This window comes from Mustela erminea, chromosome X, assembly GCF_009829155.1.
Source record: "Mustela erminea isolate mMusErm1 chromosome X, mMusErm1.Pri, whole genome shotgun sequence".
In the NCBI taxonomy this organism is placed as follows: domain Eukaryota; kingdom Metazoa; phylum Chordata; class Mammalia; order Carnivora; family Mustelidae; genus Mustela; species Mustela erminea.
In genome coordinates, this window is record NC_045635.1 from 98,325,204 (window position 1) to 98,351,555 (window position 26,352).

The 26,352-nt window shown below is 40.8% G+C and overlaps 1 protein-coding gene and 1 pseudogene across 3 annotated transcripts in view; one reads left to right on the top strand and one right to left on the bottom strand.

The window, feature by feature from the left end:
* Positions 1-26,352, bottom strand: part of KLHL13 (kelch like family member 13) — a 201,326-nt gene that overhangs the window by 158,904 nt on the left and 16,070 nt on the right. The window lies entirely within an intron of this gene.
* Positions 9,302-9,777, top strand: LOC116582338 (annotated as a pseudogene).

Here is a 26,352-nt window from a genome sequence, read left to right on the forward strand (position 1 = left end):
CTAATTAAATCCTTTGAATGAGGTTCCAAAACGGCCCATCAGGAAAATGAAAGTAACTTTAAGAAAAGAAAGTTACGGGATACCTGGGTGGGTTAAGCGTCAGACTCTTCATTGCAGCTCAGGTCATGATCTCAGGGTCCTGGGATCAAGCCTGCATCTGGCTCTGCGATCCACGGACAGTCTGCCCGAGGATTCTCTCCCTCTTCCTCTCCCCCTCCCATTGCTCGTGCGCCCTGTGCGCACGCGTACACACACTCTCTCTCTCTCTCAAATAAATAAATAAACCTTTTTTTTTTTTTAAAAAGCCGTCATACCAATACTTGATTACAGAAAGTTAAGAGTTAAGGCCTCTGCTCAAAAACTTAAATATGACACTAACATAACATCCACTGCCTGTAGAGAGAAAGAAAAAAGACTTATGATAATGACTGCATCTGTTCAGAGCTTTGCAGTTTACGAAGTGCTTTCATACACTCCAGCTCATTGGAGTTATTACAAAACATCTCAGAGCAAAGAATGCCTCACTAACAACAACCTAAATACCTTACAGGGCTCCCCCACCCCCCAGCCACGTTCCCAGGGAGCAGCAAGCCCGGCCAACTTAAGACAAGCTCCGAGCACAGCTGTGAAGCAGGACTGCCAACCCCCAAGCTTCATTTGCCTTCCATCCCCTGAGGGATGCTGAGCCCGGAGGGAAAGTTCAGTCAGTCCCAGATAGCAGAAGAGACCAGATTAGAGGACACGGCCACGGTGTCTCTAACAGGAGCAACCCCGATGGAAGAAACCGAGCACACGTGTATACAAGCATTTACACATTTGTATTCGTTCCTGCCCACAGCTGCTGGGAGGAAACGGCAAGCTGTCTCTTTTCTAGGGTCCATTTCATGCTGAAAATATCTCGCTAGAGAGTATTCCTGTAAAACAAGAGTCACATTTTTTCCCTATCCCCAGTGTGCCGCCTACTTCCTGAGTCCTGGGCCTTCGGTCATCCTATTACCTCTTTCTGGGATGCGCCTGTGCGACCCTACTTTCTCCACCCCAAGGCAGTAAGTAGACCCCATCGTCCTTAAGGACCAGCCCCAAGCTTCCCCAAGCAGCCCCTCAGAAGTCAGCAGTCCCTTCTGATTTCTACTGCACGCTGTGCAGCTTTCTCTTACAGAACCCATCCCAAGCGGCCTTATCCCCCAGATGTTTGCTCACTTCCGGTCTTAAACTCCTCAAGAGCAGAGACCTAGCTCGTTCAGCTGGGAGCCAGCGAAGAGCGAGCCGCGTACCTTACTCGATGCCCAGGGAAGTCCCAGCATGTTCACTGACCTGCATCTGTGATCAAGTATGTCTCGCTTTTCCAGAAAGCAACCAAACCAAGAGGAGACACAGAGATAGACATGGAAAGCAAAAGTATTTAAAATAATGAAGCAAAACTGTGATTTCCCTAGCACTAGTGAGGGTTCTCCAGAGAAAAAGGAGCAGTAAGAGTATACACAGACACAGCCACACACACACACACACACACACACACACACGAAATATTAAATATATATATATGTATATATAATTTTATAAGTAAGGTCTATACCCAATCTGTGGCTTGAGCTCACAACTCCAAGATCAAGAGTCACACGCTCTACCAACAAACAGAGCCAGCCAGGCACCCCTATATATTTAAATATAAAACATACATGCGCGTGCGCACACATACACACACACACACACATGCATGGGGGAGGGGGGAAGACAGATTTTAAGGAATTTGTTCACACCACTGTGGAGGCTGGCAAGCTGATGTTGAAGCTTCAGTCCAAAGGTAGTCAGGTGGTTGACAGAATTCTTTCTTTGGGGTGGATCAGTCTTTTTCTATTAAGTCCTTCAAATAATCGGATAAGTCCCACTCACTCTATGGAGGGTAACCTGCTTTACACAGTAAAGCATACTGATTTAAATGTTCAACTCATCTAAAAATACCTCCAAAGAAACATGTAGAATGTGTAGGCGAATAGCCAAATTGACATAGAAAATTCATCTTAACACCCCCCTTTCCCTACATACTACTCCACACCTCCCTCCTCCCAGTCCTTCTCCCCAGTGCTACTACTACAGAGGGAGCCATTTCCTTTAAAAAAGAAACAGTTTTATTTAAGGGAAGCTATACAAACTCCCACTAGGTTCTAACAAATGATAATATTCCAGAAGCCCAAATGACTAAGGCCATGTAATACAAACAAATTATCCAATTATGAAATGTTCAAAGGCTCTTTTAAACTCACAGATAAACCTAAATTGTGAATGATTTATATTGCAATTGATGCTAGTTTGTTACGCTGCAGTACCTTTTAAAGAGTCAGAGTTCATTTCAAAATAACCTGACTCCTACAACACAACCCAACGTTCCCTTCCTATGCTGCTCTTTTTAAATAAGGTACAAGCCTTCTCAACAGAAAGTGAGGTTTCAACACATCAAGGAGGAAGAAACAAAAGAGAAAAACTTGCAAAATAAAGCAGAAGTATCAATCATCTTGAATGCTAAAATCCCCTGATGCGCAAAGAAAAACAAAGTGAGAAACTGTCTTAGCTATTTTAACTAAGAATTTTCAAGAGTTTATCCACAAATATCGTGTGACACAGAAGCAGAATCTAATAGACTATTACTCTACCCACCAAACACCAAACTTTCAGCAGAGCAGACCCAGATCTCAATCAGGATTTCTCTTGATCGTAAGGATGATCACATTCCAATTTATTAATGCATCAACTATTTATTGAGTGCTTACTATGTGTCAGGTACTGTGGACTACATAAAGATGTCTCCAGTGGAGAAGACTGGGTAAAAACATAATTGCAAACGAATGTATTACAGGCAACTGCTCTCACCCACCAAAGTCACTAACAGGCTGTAGTAGCTAAATCCACTGACCACGTTTGTTCCTTCCTGACCTGGCATCGCTGGAGTGTGGCATGGAAGACTCCTTTTTAGATTAAATATTAAACATCTCTTCCACCATGTTCTAAATCCACGCGGGCTTGGTTTCCTCATTTTCCTGACGGCACAATTTTAGATCTCTTCTTCTCTGCCCAGTTCTATCTACAATGCTGGTGGTTCACTTACTTCTGTCCTTCTCACTTTATGAGCGCACCTAAGAGCCAAGAATCTCATGCACTCCCTGGCCTCAACTACCACCCGTTTGCAGGTAATTTCTAAACTAAAAATTTTGCAACATTTATGTTACTTTAAAATTATTTGTCATTGTGGTCAAAGACATGTAACGTAAAATTCTTTTATTTTAAGCCAAGACCTCTTCTGAGATCCAACAGCCACCTGCCTCCTAGATCACAGAGGCGGAACAGGAGCATCTTCATTTAGTGAGTTCTGACTGAACTCATCACCCTGCCTACGTGATTGGCTTTTTGCCTCCCCCACTCCTGTCGTTTTCTATGCCCCTGGGAATGTCGGGTCCTTGACCAAGTCAGTGCAACCCAGAAACCTGGGGCTTTGCCCTTTATTCCTTCCCACATTCTCAATCCTTCATCCATTCAAGCTGCAAAGCCTTCTACTGTCTTTCAAACCCATCCTTCTTTCTCTCTCTCCTTTCTATGAGATCTTAGTTCAGACGCGTTATTTTAGCTTGAATTACTCTATCAGCCTTCTAACTCATCTCCTGATTAATCTCAGGACTTGCCCTCCTTCGGTTACCTCTACAAGCTACAGCCTAATATGGCTAAAAGGCGACTCTGAGGTCACCTCTCTGATGACAAATATCGCAATGGTTCCTCAGTATAAAAACTAATCTCTTTGGAGCTACATATAAACCTTTTAGGGAGGACCTGGTCACTTGCTAATTCTCATCTCTCTCCACTGCCAGCACACAGAGTGCCTAGCTCTGGTTCGTGTTTTACCTCCCTTAGAGGGTTCACTCAACCCTGGAAAGCCCCTCCCTCCCCCAGAATACCTAGTTAACTTCTACAGATTGTCCAGACTGAAATCCGTCCTCATCACTAACGAAAAGCTCTAAGGACACAGGAAGATGAACTATAGTGTTTTGAACTTGGGAGAGGAGCAAGGATTGGAGATACTCAAACTAAAAGCCTCATAGATGTGAAACTTAATAAAAGGCAACCTCATTTAGAAAGGAGCCAGGAGGCCAGAAGGGGGAGCTCTCGTGCCCTACGCGTGGTGGTCAATTGCAGACCCAAAGGAAGAGACCAGCCTTACAAGCTGATACTACTTTAGCTACTTTACTACCCCAAAATGAAGAAGAGAGGTTCCCCACCACCACCACCACCACAGCAGAGTCAGTGAGAGATTGTCACAGCTCAGTCAATGAAAAGCCACTACACCTTGAACACACCATTTACTCCAATAGACTTTTTTTTCTAACAGCCCCCGCCCCCAACACTTCCCTTCCTTCTATAAAAGAGCATTCTTCTCCTTTGTTCTCCAGACTTGCCTATAGTTTTGCTTCAGCTTGCTCATCCCAAATTGTAATTCTCTGCTATCCTTGAATGAACCCATTTTTGTTGGTAACACATGTGACAGTGTTATTTCTAAGGTTAACACAGACCATGGAAACAATCCTCCAATCCAAAGAGCATACACAGTAGTTCTCAAGGTATTATCTTCTGTCATACTGTTCACCGTTGTAGTGCCTTCCATCGGCAACTCTCAACACACGCAGCGACCCTCTAGAAAGTAAAGGGAAGCTCAGACCAAGAAAAGTAAACGTGTATATGGTGGGGCAGGAGGAAAAAAGCAAAGAAAGGGAACCAGCTACACAAACCCACAGACACCTTCACCAACTTCTATGTCATGAGCGGGGGGCAGTAAAATTTAAAAAAATATATAAGGATTTACTAGAGTCCAGCCTTCAAACACATATACTTATGGGTAAAGAGCTGGTGATGTTTACAACTTGAGAAATTCTTATAAAATCACCAGTGGAAGATGTTCGTCACTGTCATCAATTCCATAACCAGCCTGAAGGACATAGGGAACTCACCACAAACAGAAGTCCATCTGGCCCCACAAGACCGTACTACCAACCAGTGGCATAATCCCAAGGAGTGAGAACATCCATGGGGTAGGTGCTGGCAGTTGTGTAACTCAAGAAAAAGCCAACCATTAAAACCCGTGCAGTGGAACCGCCACATCGAGATGAAGCCAACAAGCTTACTGCACGCAGGGAAATATGTAGGAACATCTGCTGCCAGGTCAGACTCAGAAATATGCAAGTGAAGAGGTTCTGGACCCTCTAGAAATCAGTTTGTTCCCAGTCTCCAAGAGTGGAGAAACTGGGGGCACCTGGATAGCTCAGTGGGTTAAAGCCTCTGCCTTTAGTTCCCAGGGTCCTGGGATCGAGCCCCACATTGGGCTCTCTGCTCAGCAGGGAGCCTGCTTCCCCCTCCCTCTCTGCCTGCCTCTCTGCCTACTTGTGATCTCTGTCAAATAAATAAATAAAATCTTTAAAAAAAAAAAAGAGTGGTGAAACTGAAAAGAGCTGATGGTTGAGATTTTTACTCTAACAAGCAAATCTTTCAGTAGTATCCACATTTCAGCTGAGGTCATAGTGTCCTCTGTACCCAAGACAGTCCAAAGAAGAAATCGTTTACAGCAGCTTATATAGGTAGAACATTCCAGTAATTGAGCGGGTTGCTCAGTCTCAACTATTCTGAGAACTTCAAGTGGGGAAAAAAGTAGGAAATGTAAGACAAGGAAATCAGGAATGGGACTTTGTTTCTCATCTCCACTCTGCTACAAGGTCTAACTCTGAAAAACATAATTCACCTACAAGGAGCTGAGCTGCTTCTATCAAGTGTCCTTGGGGTGAGAAAAGACAGCGAAAAAGATCTTTTAAGGTCCCTTCCAGCTTTGAAACTAGATGACCTCCCTGACAAATACACAGGAGGTGGAAGAGAAATAGGCAAACATGAAAACTATGAGCAAGGAAGACAAATGGGTACCGACAGGTGGTAGAAGTAAGTAAAAATCTTTACTGGATATAAGGAGTCAACAAAGTATTATTAGTTAAGAAGTTTAAGCCATTGGTTTCCAAACACCCTTTCTCCCAACCTTCAGAATTTCTTCCTTCAGTCTTCTAGGACTTTCTATGGTTACATGCCATATTGGGGGGGAACTGAATTACAAATAACATGGTTGCTTTTCCCAACAGATAGAGTTGAATTTCCAGTGGTCTACTGTTATTCCCACAGTCAAGTATGTGTAGGGAGGATGTTCCTGGGGGAAAAAGGAGAAGAAAAATGCCAGAGAGATATAGGATTCTTTCTCCTCCTGACCACATCAGGAGAGAAGTTTCAATTTACAAGAAAGGCAAAACAATTCTAAACTTTTATGCCATTAAATATACAGCTTCAAAACATATATTAAAAAATAGGTGAACAATACTAAAAAACTGAAAATTTCACAGATTAGAATTTTTTTAAGATCTTATTTACTCATTTGGGAGACAGAGGGGCAGAGAGAGCACAAGCAGGGGGAGAGGCAAAGAGAGAAGCAGATTCCCCAATGAGCTAGAAGCCTGACGTGGGGCTTGATCCCAGGACCTGGAGATCATGACCTGAGCCGAAGGCAGATGCTTAACCATCTGAGCCACCCAGGCACCCCAAGAATATTTTAAACCACTTCTCTCAGTAACTGCAGGCAAAATAAGCAGACAAAAATAATCTGGTAAGGTTACACATACTTCGAATTCAATTATTGAGTTTAATCTATTAAGTATACATAGAACATTATTTCATCAAATGGAGAAAATAACTTGTTTTCACAAGCACATACACAGAATATTTAAAAAAAACTGATCACATACCAGGCCATAAAGTAAGTCTCAACAAATATCAAAAAGACTGAAAAGCAAAGTATATTCTTGGGGTGGCACAGTTCGTTAAGCACCCAACTCTTAGTTTTAGCCCAAGTCCTGATCTCAGGGTTGTGAGATTGAGCCCTAAGACAGGCTCTGCATTCAGCAAGGAGTCTGCTTGAGACTCTCTCTCTCTCCCTCTGCCCGCTAGTGTACTCTGTCTCTCTCTCTCAAATAAATAAATCTTCTTTTAAAAAGTATATTCTATATTCACTATGAAATTATGCTAAAAATTACTAAGTGATAACTAAAGCCATCCAAGTTTGGATATCAAGAAACACTCCTAAATTACACCTAGGGTCAAAGAAGAAATCACAAAAGAAATTAGAAAATGCTTAAAATGTAAAAATAACAAACACAACATAGCAAAACTTGTGAGGTGCAGGTAAAGCAAAGCTTAAAGGAAAGCTTATGAGCTTAAGCACTTACATTAAATAAGAAAAGCCAAAAAAAATAGACTAGGCATCCAACATAATAAGCTAGAACAAACCCTGACATAATAAAATTTCAAAACGTATAGAAATAATAAAGAGTGCAAATAAATGAAATGGAAAACAAAATACAAATCAAGAAAATCAGAGTTGGGGTATTGGGCAACAGGGGCGGATAGGCTAGTCACAGGGCCAAACCTCTGGCAAAAAGAGTCAGCATCAAATATTAGGAATGAAAGTGAACATTACAAATGCGGGGGAGATTAAAAAGATAACAGAAAACACTGTGAGGGAACAGATATGTGGAAGACTCAATTGATGCCTCCAGGAGGCAATGAGGCAATATATTAATCAAAATGAAAAATTACACATATCATTTGATGTGGTAATTCCCCTGCTTTACAATGTTGTCTCACAAAGCTGCACAGAAATGGACATGCAAGACAGTTTGCGAGAGATTTAATTACAGTGCTTATACCTAATCCAAATACCCTGAGTAGGAGACAAATTTAGATAAACTACAGAGAAGCCACATGATGGGTTACTATGAAGTTATTAAAAATAGGAAGGCAACACGCCACGTAAACTTGTGCACATGAACATTCGTAGCAGCATTCTTCATACAAACCAAAAAGCAGAAACAAGTCAACTATCCATCAAAGGATGCGTATACAAAAAAATTTTATAATATCTATCCAATAAAATGCTATTCGGTCATAGAAGGACTTAACTACCGATACATGTTAGAGAACATGAAGGAACCCTAAAATCATTGTCCTAAGTGAAAGAAGCTAGACAAAATACGCCATATATTGTATGCTTCTATTTATATGGAATGTTCAGAATAAGCAAATCCACAGAGACAGCAGGGGGTTGCCAAGGATGGGGGGGCAGTGTTGTGAAGCGTCTGCTAATGGATACAAGGTTTCTTTTGATGAAAATGTTCTGTAAGTAGTGGTAATGGTTGCACAAGTTTGTGAACAAATTTTTTTAAAGAAGAGTAAATTGTGCATTAGAAAAAGACGAATTTTTTATGTTATAGGAATTATATCTCAATTGTTAAAAATTATATAAAGTAGTTATTTATGTCCTGACATGGGAAGATCTGAACATATGTTAAATCATTTTTTAAAAGAGCACGCAAAGAGCAGTTTCTATCATTTGTTCTCATTTGTATTTAAAAGAGGATATATGTACCTACTTTTATTTGCATAGAAAACATCTGTACACATAAAGACAAAAATTAAAAAACTAACAATGTCTGCCACTAGAGAAAGAAGACTTCTTTTTCATGGGTACTTTTTTGTTTTTGTTTTTGTTTTTTTCAGTGTATTGCTATGTGTATGTTACACTATAATAAAAACTAGAAAGCACCTGAAATATCTGTATTGAGAAGGACATTGGACATGACTGTATTGACCCCTACTAGAAATTAAAACACATTCATATCCTCTTATAGTGGGAAATCTCCAGCACACAGACTAAATCTGGTGTTCTACTTCCATTCTTCTACCCATGAGAAATGCATGGACTAAAATGTTAGTTCTGTAGACACCTCTGATGAAATACAGTGTTGACTAATGTAATATATAATCCTGATAATGAGAATGTTACTCCACAGTGATAGATTTTTTTCTGACATTGGATATGACAGCTTCATTCTCTAAAAATCAAAGAAATATAGGATTTCTCCTGTATCAAATGAGGAAAATAAAATATTTAAACTATGCTTATACATCCAAAGCTTAGGCAGCAATTCAAATAATTTCAATGATAAAATCTTAGTGTCCAAGGGGAACTTAACAGATCATCTAGATCCCACCACCTCCACAATGCTTAATTCTCCTATAAACCAGCATTCCTGTCGAGACGTTGGTGAGCCTTTCCTTAATCATTTCTGGTGACACAAGTCCCTGTACCCTGAGATGCCTCATTCCACCATTCAAGGACTTTATCAGAAAATCTCCCTTCTTGTTGCTGTAGGCTTGAGTGGCTGGTGTCGAGATGGGCAAGTTCATAAAACCTGGGAAGGTGGTGCTGGTCCTAGCTGGACAGTACTTTTGACACAAAGTGGTCATCGTGAAGAACATTGATGACGGCACCTTAGACAGTCCCTACGGCCTTGCTCAGGTGGCTGGAGTGGACCGCTATCCCTGCAAAGTGACAGCTGCCATGAGCAAGAAGAAATTGCCAAGAGGTCAAAGATCAAGTCTTCTGCGAATGTTTATAACTATAATCATCCCATGCCCACGAGGTACTATGTGGATATCCCCTTGGACAAAATGGTCGTCAACAAGGATGTCTTCAGAGACCCTGCTCTTCAATGCAAGGCCCTATGAGAGGCCAAGGTCAAGTTCGAGGGGACGTACAAGACCAGCAAGAATAAATGGTTCTTCCAGAAGTTGCAATTTTTTTGTTGTTGTTGCAGTCACACAACTCCCCCCTCCGCCCCCGCAACAAGCCTGTCTCGGCTTGCTTAAGACATGCCTTCGTCACTAAGCTTCATCATCTAACCTGTGATTTAAAGTGAGACACGTGACTCCTTTCATTTGAACACTTACTGGCCATTGTAGGGTTATTAGTTTAACCTTACAATGACTTAAACTGATTTCAATACTGTAATGTCTCAGAATAAGGAGCCTCCAAGAGAGGGAGACTAGGGAACATGTGGTCAGTGGAGCAGTCAGAACACATGGAACAGGGGTGCCTGGATGGTGCAGCCCTTAAGCGTGACTTCGGCTCAGGTCATGATCCTGGGATCCTGGGATCGAGTCCCGATTGGGCTCTCTGCTCTGTGGGAACCCCGCTTCTCCTACTCCCACTCCCCCTGCTTGGGTTCCTTCTCTCGCTGTTTCTCTGTCAAATAAATAAAATCTTAAGAAAAAAAAAAAAGGAAACACACACAGTATTTATCAAGTAAGTTCACCATCTTATATGGATATGGTTCATGACACTCCAAAATAATCAGAATAGTAACATCAAAGACCACTGATCACAAATGACCGTAACAAATATAATAATCATGAAAAAAAACCTGAAATAATTGCAAGAATTACCAAAACATGACACAGAAACAAGCAGTGGGGAAATGCTCTTGGAAAAATAGTGCCAACAGACCTGCTTGAAGCAGGGCTGCCCCAAACCTTCAATTCATAAAACACTCTATCTGTAAAGTGCGATAAAAGCAAAGTACAATAAATGAGGTGTGCCTGTATATAAATACTTTACGTTGGGTTAAATAAATTTTGAAAAGCTCTAAACCAAGCACCACTGTCTACATTTTTATCCTTTTAGGAGCATAACTTTTCAAAATAAAAACCAGTAAGTTTAAGGATCTCTTTCTCGAAAAGAGTTTAGAAGCAAGGTTTCTGACTTCTTTCCTTTTCTTTATGTATTCATAGGAAAGAACTGAAATATATATAGGTATGAGTATATATATATTCACACACACATACACACACACACAGATTTTTTTTTTAAGATTTATTTATTTGACAGAGAGAGACACAGCGGGAGAGGGAATACAAGCAGGGGGAGTAGGAGAAGGATAAGCAGGCAGAACAGGGAGCCCGATGCAGGGCTCAATCCCAGGACCCTGGGATCATGACCTGAGCTGAAGGCAGACACTTAACACCTGAGCCACCCAGGGGCCCCCTGAAGTATATTTTTTTGAACTGACGTATATTTTTAAGTGACTGAAGAATTAGATTTCACAGAACTTTATCTGACCATCTTTTATGAGCGCAGTAACTTTCTACCACGTTCTCTAGTTACTTTTGCCCTTGCCATCTCCCACACTAGAATTCTGGAGGGCAGGTTCTGGGTCTCAGTCTCCCAGCGCTGTACCAGCTAACGGAAAACACAATGGCCCCAGGACCAGCGCATCTGACTTTGAGCACCATTTCTTTCCAAGTAGTTGTCACCTTTCCCAGGTCTGACAACATCTCTGGGCTTCAAGTTCTTTGTCTCTAAACTGAGAGGGGTGATATTTATGTTCACATGCAGCACTCAATATTTCATTATACTAAGTTAAATTTTAACTCTGGGGCCATCCATACCCCCTTCTAGCCCTTTAGTAGTGTACCTCAACTCCAGGAGCAAAGGAATGCTTTGCCACTGCTATTATCTTGGAGCCGTTCTCTCTAACTTCCTTAAGAGAGAAACAACAGAGGGCCCCTGGGTGGCTCAGTTGGTTAAGTGACTACCTTCCACTTGGGTCATGATCCCAGAGTCCCGGGATCAAGTCCCACATCGGGCTCCCAGTCCCATGGGGAGTCTGCTTATTCCTCTGACCCTCTCCCCTCTGGTGCTCTCTCTCACTCTCTCTGTCTCTCAACTAAATAAATAAAATCTTTAAAAAAAAAAAAAAGAGAGGGGCGCCTGGGTGGCTCAGTGGGTTAAAGCCTCTGCCTTCAGCTCAGGTCATGATCTCAGGGTCTTGAGATCGAGTCCCGCATCGGGCTCTCTGCTCAGCAGGGAGCCTGCTTCCCCCCTCTCTCTGCCTGCTGCTCTGCCTCCTTGTGATCTGTCCCTCTCTCTGTCAAATAAATAAACAAAATCTTTAAAAAAATAAAAAATTAAAATTAAAAATTAAAAAAAAAGAGAGAGAGAGGAAAACAACAGAAAAGCCAAAGTAAAATCACAGTCAGATACTGAAGCACCAAGGAAATTCACTGCTAAGGCAGAAAATCTTTCAATCAGTTCAATCCATATTTACTGTTTCAGGACACGTAAAACAATAATGTGCACCAATACAGTGTGTCTCTAACGGATTTTTAAGGAGAGTTATGTGTTTGCTAGTTAACTAATGCTGCAATAACATGCAAGTTTAATCATTACTTAAGCACCATAATTGCATTACTAAATTCAGTCTGACACTAGTCCCGCACTCTCACTCTAAGATTTTATTCTCTGTGAAATCTGTCGTCTATACATCCGTCCTCTTTCATTGCCCTTACCTCAGACAGATTTGCTTAGTACATGTAAATTCTTAAAGGTATGACAGACTCTCGAATGTGAGGTACCAACTTCTTAGAATTAGCACTTTGCCTTACAAACTAAAGAAATGTTGCCTATAAAAGATAACTTTAAATAATAACAGCTAAAGTAAAAAGATGGCATACAAAGCTACTCCAAAAATTCTCCAGTTCCAAGTTAGGAGATAGAACTAAACCTTAATCACTGGCAAGAATTCAGAAATACCAAAAATAAGTCAAACTTCTGCTTTGGAAGAGATGAAGTAGATGTGTGTTTCCCTATTCCTCCTACAAAGTGCTACTAAAAACCATGGGCATCATATATAAAACAAATAAAAGAAAGCTCTGAAAGGTGGAGAGAAGAGACAGACTGGCCAGGGAACTCAGGACCCAAGGAACAACACAGTGGTGAGTTCCATGGGGTTTCTACTAAAACCCATATATTCTAGCTGTGAAGCTGAAGAAGCAGAAAACCAAGAAATGACAATGAGCACAGAGGAAAAAAGAAACCCTGTTCACTAGCCAACAGATCAGGAGAGGGGCAGGTTAGCAGGACAGAATACTTTTAGATAAGAACTGCTCTATTCCAGCCCAACACCACGGAAAAAATTGTAATGATACATACATCAACAGAGACTTAGGAGCCTAAACGTTCATCCTCACAAGGCTGTAATGAGGCATACTTACCCCAGCTGGGGTGGTGTCAAGAGGCTAACAAGAAAGTCTGAGCTTGCCCCACTGCCCTGTGGTAATGTGGCTATCCTCCACCACAGCGTCCGTGGATGCCACGTACAGAGCAGTACCAATGCACTCCTACCCTTCTCAGTCAGGGAGGTACCACTGAATGCCTAATGGGGAGCCAGTACTCCCACCCTCACCCAGCGTTAATGAGAAGCTGACCCCTCAAGCATCAACAGAGGTCAACTGGGGCATCTAGACATTGAGACCCACTTGGCAATAATGAGTCACCATCATCCCCACCACTGACGGAGTGGTACCAGAAGAAGCTGGCTAAAACCGAAAACATCAATAAAACTCCAGATCTCATGACATGCTTAAAATGTCCAAGTCTACACCCCAAAAAAATCACTCATAATACCAACTCAAGCTGAATGACAAAATAAATGTCAATGTCAAGATGACAGAGATGTCAACGTGTGACAAAGATTTTAAAGCAGCCATCATAAAAAGTGCTTAAATAAGCAATTATGAACATGCTCAAAACAAAGAAAAAAAAAGTCTCAGCAAAGAAACAGAAAGTCACAGAAAAGAAATAGAATATATGAAGCAGCCCCAAATGGAACTCTTGAAACTGGAACATACAATAACTGACAATAAAATACTCAGCAGATAGGCTCAGCAGCACAACGAAAGGGGCAGAAGACAATAGTGACTCCAAAGACAGAATAATACTAATTACCCAACCTAAACAAATGGGAGAGAAAAAACAAACAGAACATCAGGATGTGGGGGACCATAAAATAAGATTTAACATTCATGTCACCAGAGTCTGAGGAGAGAAAAATAAGGTGCCATTGAAAAGGTACTCCAAGGAATAATGGCTGGAAATGTCCCAAATTTCAAAAGAAAAAAGCCTACAGATTCAAGAGGCTGTGTGAACCCTAAACTGGGTAAATCTGAAAAAATCTTATCTAATATACATCATAGTCATACTTTGATGCATAAAAAAATCCTGAAATCAGAGGGAGACAGAGAAGTTCCACCAAGGGGAAACAATTCACATGACGGATTTTTCATCGGTAAACCATGGAGGCCATGAGGAAGGGGCATACGAGATTTTTCAAATGTGGGCAGAAAGGAACTATCAACCCAGAATCCAATATCCAGCAAAAATTTCCTTCAGGAATGAAGGAGAAATCAGTCTATTCTCAGATGAAGGAAAACTAAGAATTTGTTGCCATGAGACCTACTCTAAAAGAAAGGCTAAAGGAAGATGTCTCAACTGAAAGGAAATGATAAAAAAAGGAATCTCATGATATCAGGAAGAAAAAAAAGAACATGGTAAGAAAAGTATGGTTAAATACAACAGATTTTCTTTCCTTTCTTATTCTCCTGAGTTGTCTAACTTGGGTTTATGGAGACGGAATAGATCTATATCTTGATGCGGAAGTGGTTAGATGCATATATAAAGTGACAAAATGCTGTAAAATTATAAAAACATTGTACCAATGTCAATTGTTTAGGCTCTGAGAAATTACTATAGTTACACTGAGGAAAGCAAGGTAAAGGGCACATTCTTTCTTTCTGTACTGTTTTTGCCAGTGCCCGTGAATCAGTAAGTCACAATAAAGTTTTCTAACAATAAAGTTTCTTGAAGTCTAATTAAAATCAGGTTATTTCCCAAGTAATAGTGAGGCACTTTAAAAGAAACCCCACCAGTAAGAGTTAAGGCAAAGTCATTCAAAGCCTGGTGGTTAATTTTTGTCATTTTCTTTAGCCATTTGTCCAAATAATTGAAAACAATATCAAGTAAAGATAAAAATGTCCCCTATTCTTTGGTAACTACTAAGTTGCTGATGTTGTCACTTAGCTCATTCTTTTGATTTTTTTTCTTCTATAGATGTTTGCTATTTAAATAAAATAGCTAGAAAAAATTTAAGCTAACAGCCAAAATTCTTTTGAAAATCAAATTATACTATTTATATAAAATAATAGTAGCTAGCATTCATTGACTCTTAGAATATTATAAGTACTGTGCTAATTTTTTACATGTATTATTTTATTTAATTCTTTTTTTTTTAATTATTTATTTATTTTTGAGGGCAGGGGCAGAAGGAGAGAGAGGATCTCCAGCAGACTCCCGGCTAAGTGCAGAGTTTGACACATGGGGCTGACCTTATGACCCCAAGATCACCTCCAGAGCCGAAATCAAGAGTCATACCTGTAACCCACTAAACCATCCAGACACCCCTAGATTTGATTCTTATAAAATCAAAATAAATAAATCAAATAAGATTTGATTCTTATAAAATTCCTTGTTTTCACCATTTGAGACAAGGCAACCATGACTAAAAGAAATTAAGTAACTTGCTTATTAACACACAAGAAGGAATGGCAGCCTAATTTCAAGTCAAGCTTAGAGCTCATACTCCTAACCATGACTGTACCTCCTAAGTCCGCAATGATTAAATACTATTTTACGTAACAGATAGACAGAATGTGTGCCGATATCTATTGAGTGATTCCTACTAAATAATGCACTGCAAATTATTATTTTAATTATTCCAATTGGGATTTCAATCACATTGGGAACTAGAACGAATAAATGTTTTTCAATATATTATAGCTAAGAGATCACAAGAACTGGGTTTATGTCTTAATGACTTCCCTACAATGATAGTATGTCTTAAAATAGTTTACGATGCTGAAACTGGTTGTTACAGATGTTCATGTTTTTGTAAAGGCATAAGGAGTTTAGGATGGGCTAAAGTTTACCAAATTTGGGGCGCCTGGGTGGCTCTGTCGGTTGAGCACCTGATTTCGGCTCAGGTCTTGATCTTAGGGTCCTGGGATCAAGCCCCACGTTGGGCTCCCTGCTCGGAAGGGAGTCTGCTTCTCCCTCTCTCTCTGCCCCTCTCCTCCCCTACCCCTCACTTGTGCTCTCAACTCTCTCTCTCATGTTCTCTCTCCCAAATAAATAAAATCTTTTTTTTTAATCAAGTTTACCAAATTGTCTAACAGAGTGGGGGGGCGGGGTCAGAGAAAAAAATATACTTTTAGTTGTTAAAACACTTTGAATTTTCAAAAGCCAACACACAACTAACTTTAAATCATGGTGAAATACAAAAATACTATAGGTTAGGTATTGATACCTTTAATTGTACATCTGAAACAAATATTTTTGGGGTAAGCTTCCTAAAAATGTTTCACAAACACACTAGGCTCACATAAACACAACTTAAATGGATCTTCCTTTAACTGGGGGTTTTCCCCGTAATTCTTCGGAGAAAGATTAAGGACCTTAAAAACTGATAAAGTACTCAAGATATGCTTCTGAAGCTAAACACTAAGACACTTTCAAAAGCCTACGTGAAGCCCATCCACAGTTCCCTTCACATCCACACATTTATTGCCCTTAAAGATACACATTCATCCAGAACTACAAAAAATGCTTCTCACTTTTGGATAAAGTTTAAGTTAGTATATATCGCTGACCAGTGTTCCCTCTTTGCTTCTGTTTTGCACCAAAAGGACAATATTTCATTTTAGTTTCCTAAAGAAAACATTTTTAAACAAAATGGTTTCCAAATGCATCGAGCGGGTTCCTGCTGCTTCATGTTGACTGGCTGGACCGGCGAAGCAGCGAGGCCTGGCGCTGCAGCTGCTCCCACGTTCTCAGTGACTTCCGCAATTTGTACGGTTTGCTGGGAAACGTGAGAGTGTATACAATTATTATACAGTACATCATGTCATGACTAACACATGCGCATGACGATATCACAAGCTTGTAGGTTGGGCTTGCTTTTTCCATTAAGAAGAAAGCCGACATGTTAATTATCATGAAACTGGGGGTGTTTCATGTTTTCGTCACTGAGCGATAACTTTAGAACCCAATAAGTTCATATTTTTAATCGGCGTATTAGACAATGTGCCAGCTTTATGACCCACTTAGCCTTTACCCAGTCCACCTACCAGTCAAATAAAACATGCAGAAATCGTCTTCATTGTATCAGTCAATAAACTCAAAAAGTGCCAGTGGTCACCTTCTGCAGCATGATATTCAAGTCCCTCCATTTTCTGGCTCTTTTTCTCCTTTCTCTCTTATTACTAAATACCATGTGATGGAACAGATCATAACAGTCACCTGCACATTCTTATATGTACACTTTTTTTAAGGGGGGAGGGGTAGTGAGAGAATCTTAAGTAGCCTCCACATCCAGCACAGAGCCCTACGCAGGACTTGATCTCACGACCCTAAGATCATGACCCCAGTGGGCCATAATCAACAGTCAGAAGCTTAACCGACTGAGCCACACAGGCGCCTCTGATATGTGCACTTTTATTCACAATTTCCCTTCACCTGGAATATCCTCTCATATTAAAATCCTTCCCAGCCATCAAGATTGTCTTCGAAACCTAAGCCTGTAGTTGAACCTACCCTGACTAGTCCAGGCTTCTCTGCTCCTTGGTTACTTTCTTAGCAATCACCTTTTTCATGTCTGTACATACCATCTATCCCATGACACTGCAGGCTCCTTGAACACAGAGGCCCTTGAGCGACTGATTTAACTTTTTCCTCTCCATTACATTAGACACCTTTTTAAAATCAGTAGGGTTGGATGAAATGATACCTAGGGCTCTTCCTTGCTCTAAAATTTTATACATCTGGGGATGCCTGGGTGGCTCAGCTGTTAAGCATCTGCCTTGGGCTCAGGTCATGATCCCGGGGTCCTGGGGTAGAGTTCTGCATCAGGCTCCTTGCTCTGCTCTGCCTGCAGCTCTCCCTACTGTGCGCGCACTCTCTCTCTGACAAATAAAATCTTTAAAATAAATAAATAAATAAATAAAATATTACACATCTGTTTCTTGCATCCCCGATAATGTGTGTATTTTAGTTATCTGATAAATATTTCAAACTATTTGAGTTTACCAATGCCTATTATAAACTTACCCAGTGCTGTCTACTGGCTCTCTTGTTCTCTCTGACAAATAAATACAATCTTTATTTTTTAAAAAAAATCAGGGTCAAGTGCCATATCAGACAACAACAGAGGTAACTAACTTGGCCCTTGCCCTCAAGGGACTCACAATCCAGTGGGAGTCACAAAGAAGTAAAAGCACTCATCACAATAAAGATTGCTAAAGAAAGGCACAAACGATACTATACAAATATATGAAAGAAACAACTGGAGACAGCTGTGAAGTAGAGGAGCCCTAAGGAAATGTTCCCAGGATGGGTGAGAATTAAAGTCCTGAAGGACAAAAAGTAGTCATCATTTCAGGAAAAGCAGCAACTACAAAAGTGTGAGGATAAGGAAACACGGAAAGTTTGCGGAAGCGCAATTAAAGTGCCACTTTAGGAGGGGTGACAGAGGGGCTAGAGGGACAGGCAGGAGCCGAAATCTGTTGGGACTCTAATCCTTTAGTAACAGAGGACCTGAAGTGCCTGGGCACCGAATATTACGAAAATAATGTCTGCAGGTAAGTCACCAAGCTGTACATGAGAAACCGTGTGTGACAAAGACTGTGAGTTGTCCCCCAGCATCTTTTCTTCCCTTCTAAGAAAATAATCATCATTTTAACTGGGCACATGGCCCCAGAGTTCAGGACCATATCCTCCAGCCTCCCTGACAGCTAGGTGTCACCGTATGACAAGGTCTGGCTAGTGGGCTACACGAGCGACCAGTGCACAGGTCTGTTAAGGTCGATCCTTAAGTGGAAGGAGTATCTTATCTCCTGCTCCTTCTACCATCCCTGTGGTTACAATAAGGATGGGACAGTGAGTTACAGCAACCAGCTCAAATCACGACATGGAAGGTGCATTCTGAGGACAGCAGAACGAGAACAACGCATGTGGGTATCTAATAATTGAGGAGCTGCCATCCGACCCTGATGTAGGAAATAGCAAGATTGTTTAAGGCACTCTATTTGGGGGGCCTCTGTTAGAGCAGATAACTTCTATCTACACGAATATACAATGGAATTTAAAACTGCATCAGAAGGATTCAGGAACCGCTCATATTTACCAATAACACCAGAGAAGAAAAAAGGAGTTCTAAAAATAAATACGCAATAGAGAGAGATAAGGAGTTCTAGAATTCACGTCTTTCAAGTTTAGTGAGCATGTAGAGGTTATCAGAATGTCATTATGTTTCTTAAATTCCACATAGAGTGAGATCATATAATTGTCTTTCTCTGACTTATTTCACTGAGCATAATACCCTCTTTCGCTTAGCATAATACCCTCAAAACAGAGGATCATAGGAAAAGAAAGAATGAAAAATAAAACAAGATGAAATCAGACAGGGAGACAAGCCATAGGGACTCTTAATCATAGAAAAGAAACTGAGGGTTGCTGGAGGGGAAGGGGTAGGGGACAGGGTAACTGGATGATAGGCATCAAGCAGGGCACCATACATAATGAGCACTGGGTATTATATAAGACTGATGAATCACTGACCTCAACCTCTGAAACCAAAAATATATGTTAATTAGTTGAATTTAAATTTTAAAAAGAATGTCATTATGTTAAGACCATGCTAAGTAGTAAACACAATTAGAAGACAAAAATAGGTTGTCAACATGCATTACTTGCATAATGTGGTCCGGACAATACAGCGATGGGCTCGTGTTAATTCATGGTCCTACAATTATTATTCCAGTATTCAAAATCAGTTTTTTTAAACTGATAGAAAATTTTCCGTTAACAAACATAATACAGGAAAGGAAGTAAGAGATCTATACCAAAATTTACCAGTACCCATGCCCCTCAAACTAAGGAAACTGATCTTTAAGTTTCTCAAACTAATTAGGTAAAAGTGAGTAAATATAATAGGTCTTCAGGAATCTCAGGTTGTCCTCTAGTACATTCCTAACACACAACCTATACACAGGAGCCCAAGAAGCCCTTTGGAGATACCTCACTATGGCTTAGTCTGGACAGCCAACATCCCATGCTGCCTTCTATGGTTGATATCCACCTCCCCTCCATGCCTACCCTATTGGAAATTTACGGTCATGGTCAGGTTCTTAGTATATTTCAATAACTACATATCAAGTTAACTATTCCATGTTAATGAGTAAGTTTAAAGAAGACAGCACCAAGACTGTCTGTAAACCCATTTTGATCTGCTATGGCAAAAGTGCCTAACTTTCATTTGGTTGGACTGTTTTTTTAAAAGTAGCTCTGTTGGGGACTGCCTGGGTGGCTCAGGCGGTTAAGCCTCTGCCTTCAGCTCAGGTCATGATCCTATGGTCCTGGGATTGAGCTCCCAGTCAGGCTCCCTGTTCCCTGAGGGGGGGAGGGGTGCTTCTCCTTCTCCCTTTGCCCCTCCCCACTCTTGTTCTCCTTCTCTCTCTCTCTCTCTCAAATAAATAAAAATTTTTTAAAAACTTTAAAAAGAAAAGAAGTGGTTCTGTTGGGGCACCTGGATGGCTAAATCAGTTAAGTGTCTGACTCCCAATTCATGACCTCAGGGTCGTCAGATCAAGCCCTGAATCAGGCACCACGTTGGCAATGGAGCCTGCTCAAGATTGTCTCTCTCCCTCTCCTTCTGCCCCCTGCCCCATGCCCTCTAAAAAAAAAAAGTGGTTCTGTTAACTAAAACAAAAATCTTTAAAAGCCACAGGTCTAACCAAATAGTGGAAATGTCTGACAAATCGTTAAGACTTCAGTACTTGTGGAAGTAACATTTTTTCAAACAGGCAGGACCATTAAGAGCCTGTCATGTCATCCTATGGCATGGAAATTCCCTATTCCTGTGCGAGTCCCTTGGCAGCTTATAGTTCCACTGTTTTTCCAGTTGAAAATTAAATGATGCAGGTCACAACTGTGATCTTATAATCCCCATTAAGTTACTGGAAAGGGATACAAGGAACAACCAAAAAAGTACTCTGGGCTCCCAAGAATTAAACAAGGGTTTATAACTAAGGGCAGGGCTTCAGCCTGATGGAGCCAGAGACCAACCATCCTCTTCCTCCTTCCAGTAAACCCAGAGTGCCAAGCGAGATTCACTCGGCCTTCTAAGGCCTTTCCATTGCATTCTGAAGAACAAAGAAAATGAACAGGATACTGCAACTGCCTCTGAGAAGAAAAGTAGAATTTTGCCTTGTGTTCACCCCTGTATCCCCAGGACGTGGGTCAGAAGATGCTCACTAAGTTTTCTTGAATGAATTTACATGAAACAACTCACTTCCTCTCATCAGAGCGTGTTGCCCTATGCCGGAAGACTAACTAGAGCCAGTGAGTCTACTGTATATGCAGGGAAAGCAGATTCATCTTTGAAACAGGTGTTTGGACCTAACCCACATGCAGTCACTCAGAGCCATTCTAAAAGATTAAGGTGTCTCCACCATTTGGGGCACTAAATTAAGCAGAAAATCAAACTACTGTGAAGTTTCAGAGTATACTGTAATGGGTTCATTTTTTATTATCAGCGAATGACATCTTAAGTCATAGAAAACTGATTATTCACATTACTCTAAATCCTCCTTTCTAAATGGGTGATACTTTCTCGTTGTCCCAACGGCCCTCTGAAACCAGACTGGTCTGGCTTGTCTTAAATCAGCAAATTTGACCCCTTTCCATGTCATAATGGCTTAACAAACAAAACTAGCCACAGAAAAAGGGCAGCATCAAAATACAGACACCTAAGCTCCTAAGTCAAGCATCCTTTTTTTTTTTTTTTCACTCCACAGCCTCTCCTATCCTAACTCTAGGTGATGTGAACTATTAATCTCTATGATAAAGATGTGCTTCCACCGAATTAACATAAAGGCATACTTAGTGTTCTTCTTCCAGTGCCAGCAGTGCTACCTTTTCTAACTCCATTCTACCCACGAGCTGCCAGATTTTGACACCAGCCCTGCACATGATGAACAGAGCATCCATTTAAGAAGTAAAAAACACCTGTACAGGGAGGCCGGCAGAGCAGAGGGTCCTGAGCTCACTCCCCCACACACACACTGAGGCTGCAACGACATCAAATGTGACACACTCTGCAAGTGACTGAAGACTACGAGGACAGGTCTCCCCCAGCTAGGAATATGAAGAAAAACCCTCACTGAAAAGAGTAGGAAGGGGGGACACCTGGGTGGCTCAGTCGGGTAAGCGTGTGCCTTTAGCTTGGGTCATGATTCTGGGGTCCTGGGATGGAGCCCTGCATCGTGCTCCCTGCTCACTGGGGAGCCTGCTTCTCCCTCTGCCTGCTGCTCCCTCTGCTTGGGCTCTCTTGCTCTGATATATAAATAAAATCTTTTAAAAAAATGAAATAAACATAACCTTTCATTGGATATTATACAGCTTGGAATATTAGAGTTTAAAAAAGGAAATCAGTTGGGATGCCTGGGTGGCTCAGTGGGTTAAGCCTCTGCCTTTGGCTCAGGTCATGATCTCAGGGTCCTGGGATGGAGCCCCGCATTAGCTTCCCTGCTCAGCAGGGAATCTGCTTCCCCCTCTCCTATTCTTCTTCTTCCTCTCATCAGAGAGTGTTGCCCTAGGCCAGAAGACATTCTTTGCCCTGCTTGTGCTCTCTCCTGTCCAATAAAGAAAAATCTTTTAAAAAGAAAAGACAAGAGTAGGAAGAGCAGAGACATGTTCTGGAAACAAACACCTGGCACTTGGACGCAGAGGTGGAAGGGATGCCACAGGGTTGGAGGGTCCTGCCTGAGGAAAAAGGGGACCAGGCCCCATACTGGGCACCCCACCCTGAGGACCTGCACTGGGAAGACAATGCCCCCAAAACATCTGGCTTTGGAAACTGGTAGGGTTTAACTCTGAGGAAGTCAGAGGGCTCTAGGAAATGGACACTCCTCTCTTAAGGGGCCACCACAATACATCACTCCAACTGAGATTTACTGACTAATAATTGACTGGTTTTAGGGAATGTGGTGAAGGGAGAGGAACCTGTAGTTTTCTCCTGGAAAGCAAGTGCTGGTGGATGCTATTTTTCTAGGCTTCCTTCAGCCTAGCGGGTGAGACATTGGCAGGAGCCAGCTCTGACACTCTCCATCTACCTTAATATCACCACTCACCTGGTCGCAGCATGTGCCCCAGGCCCAACCCACTCAACTCCCCCATTCTGGAAGATGCAAGTACAGAGCACTCCCTAGCCCACCACACCTGTCAGGCAGACCCAGTTAAGACTGGTCTCCCCTCAAAGTGACAACGGCTCCACCACACCCGGCACAATTAGCCCTGGCCAGGACCAGCACACCTCTCAAACAACTCTTGTCCTAGAAAGAGACGGACCAGCTCTGCCTACCAACAAATGCACAGAAGTCACAGCAGCAGCCCACAAACAACAGAAGGAAATAAGGAGTAGTCAAAAGTAAAATTATGCTTACAAAAATTAGTAAAGGGATGGATATGCAAAATGAAAAGATATAAAATATTGTCACATACATAAAATGCTATTGGAAGGAGTAAAAACATAGTAGTTTTATTATTTTTTTAAAGATTTCAGTTTTTTTATTTATTTGATAGACAGAGATCACAAGTAGGCAGAGAGGCAGGCAGAAGGGGAAGCAGGCTCCCCACTGAGCAGAGAGCCCGATGTGGGGCTCAATCCCAGGACCCTGGGATCATGACCTGAGCCAAAGGCAGAGATTTTAACCCACTGAGCCACCCAGACACCCCAAAACATAGTACTTTTTAGAATATGTTCGCAGTTAAGTGATCACCAACTTAATATTGACCGTTACATACACAGGATGTTATATGGGGACCTTATGGTAACCACAAAGCAAAAACCTATAATAGATAAACAAACAAACAAACAAAAAAACAAATGTAAGCCTAGAGAAAAAAAATCACCAAATCACAAGGGAAGACAGCAAGGGAAAAAGCAATGGAGAAGAACTACCAAAAAAAAAATGGCAATTAGTACATACCTATCAATAAATATTTTATGGAATGCCTGGGTGGTTCAGTCAGTTAAGCACCTGACTCTTGACTTCAGCTCACGTCATGATCTCAGGGTTCTGAGATTGAACCCCATATCGGGCTCTGTAGTGGGCGTGGAGCTTTCTTTGGATTCTCCCTCTCCCTCTGGCCCTCCCTTCCCACCCCCACCCATGCACACACACACTCTCTCTCTAAAAATAATAATAATAAAAACTTTATTTTGATCTTTTTAAAGATTTTATTTTTAAGTAATCTCTACACCCAACCTGGGGGCTTGAACTTACAAACCTGAAATGAAGAGTCGCACACTACACCAACTGAGCCAGCCAGGGGTCTCCAATAATTACTTTAAATGTAAATGGAATAAATGCTATAATCAAAAGACACAGGGTGACTGAATGGATAAAAAAACAATATCCATCTATATACTACCTGGTACCAACACACTTCATACATAAAAACACATACAGAGTGAAAGTGAAGGGGATGAAGAAAAATATTCCATGCAAATGAAACAAAAAACGAGCTGAGATAGCAATACTTAGATTAGACAAAATATACTTTAAAACAAAACTGTAACAAGCCACAAAGGAGGGAATTACATATGATAAAAGGATCGATCCAACAAGAAGATAAAACAGTTGTAAATATATATGCATCCAACATAAGAGCATTAAAATGTGTAAAGTACATATTAACAGACATAAGAGATGAAATTAACAGTAATACTGTAACAGTAGGGGATAGCACTCCACTTGCATCAATGGATGATAATACAGACAGAAAATCAATAAGGGAACAGTGGCAGTGAGTGACATATTAGACCAGATGGACTTAACAGATACATACAGAACATTCCATCCAAAAACAGCAGAATACATAATCTTTTCAAATCCACATGCAGCACTGTCCAAGATAGATGACATTAGCCAACAAAATAAGCATTAATAAATTTTAAAAGATTAAAATCATGTCCAGCATTTTTTTCTGACAACAATGCTATGAAAGTAGATGTAAATTAAAAGAAAAAAAAAAACTGGGAAAAAACCCCACAAAGATGTGGAAGCTAAACAAAATGCTACTAAAGCAACCAATGGTCAACCAAGAAAAAAAATTCAAACAGGAAATCAGAAAATACCTGGAGACAAATGAAAATGGAAATACAATGGTTCAAAATGTTTGCAACACAGCAAAAAAATTTCTAAGAAGGAAGTTTATAATGATATAGGCCTATCTCAAGAAACAAGAAAAATCTCAGATAAATGATATAACCTAATACCTAAAGGAATGAGAAAATGGAGAAGAAACAAGGCCCAAAGTGAACAGAAGGAAGTAAATAACAAAGATCAGAACAGAAATAAATGTAATATAGACTAAAATCACAAGTGAAAACGTAAGTAAAACTAAGAGCTTGGACCTTGAAAAGATAAGCAAAACTGATAAATCCATAGCCAGACTTATCAAGACAGAAAAGGGGATTACTCAAAATAAAATAAAATCAGAAATGAAAATGGGGTGCCTGGATGGCTCAGTCAGTTAAGCATCTGCTTTCAGCTCAGGTCATGATCTCAGGGTCCTGGAATTGAGACCCACATCAGGCTCCCTGCTCAGCAGAGAGACTACTTCTTCCTCTCCCACTCCCCCTGCTTATGCTCTCTCTTGCTCACTCTCTCTCTCTCTCAAATAAATAAAATCTTTTTTTAAAAAATCATAAGTGAAAGAGAAGTTACAACTGATACTACAGAAACACGAAGGATTATGAGACTACTGTGAAAAATTATACACCAACAAACTAGAGAAACTAGAAGAAATGGATGAAGTCCTAGAAATCTACATCCTCCAAGACTGAATTAGGAAGAAGTAGAAAATCTGAATAGACCAATTAAAAATAAACAAACTGAATCAATAACAACAAAAAGAAGCTCCCAACAAATAAAAATCCAGGACCAGATGGCTTCATAGGAGAACTCTACCAAAGATTTAAAGACTACTTAACAGCTATTCTTCTCAACAATTCTAGAAAACAGAAGAGGAAGGAATGCTTCCAAATTTATTCTATGAGGCCAGCATTACCCTGATACCAAAGCCAGACAAAGAAATTAAAAAAAAAATTACAGACCAATGTTCCTGATCAACATAGATTTTAAAAACTTCAACAAAATTTAATCAACCAAATGGAACAATACATTAAAAGTGGGGCGCCTGGGTGGCTCAGTTGTTAGTGTCTACCTTCGGCTCATGTATGATCCCAGGATCCTGGGATCAAGCCCCACATTGGGCTCCCTGTTCTGCGGGAAGCCTGTTTCTCCCCCTGCTTGTGTTCTCTCTCTCACTTTGTTTCTCTTTGTCAAATAAATAAATAAAATCTTAAAAAAAAAATGAAACTAGACCCCTTTCTTGTGCCATATTTAAAAATAAACTCAAAATGGACTAGAGACCTAAATGTAAGACCCGAAATCACAAATCTCCTAAACAAAAACTTAGGTAGCAAACTT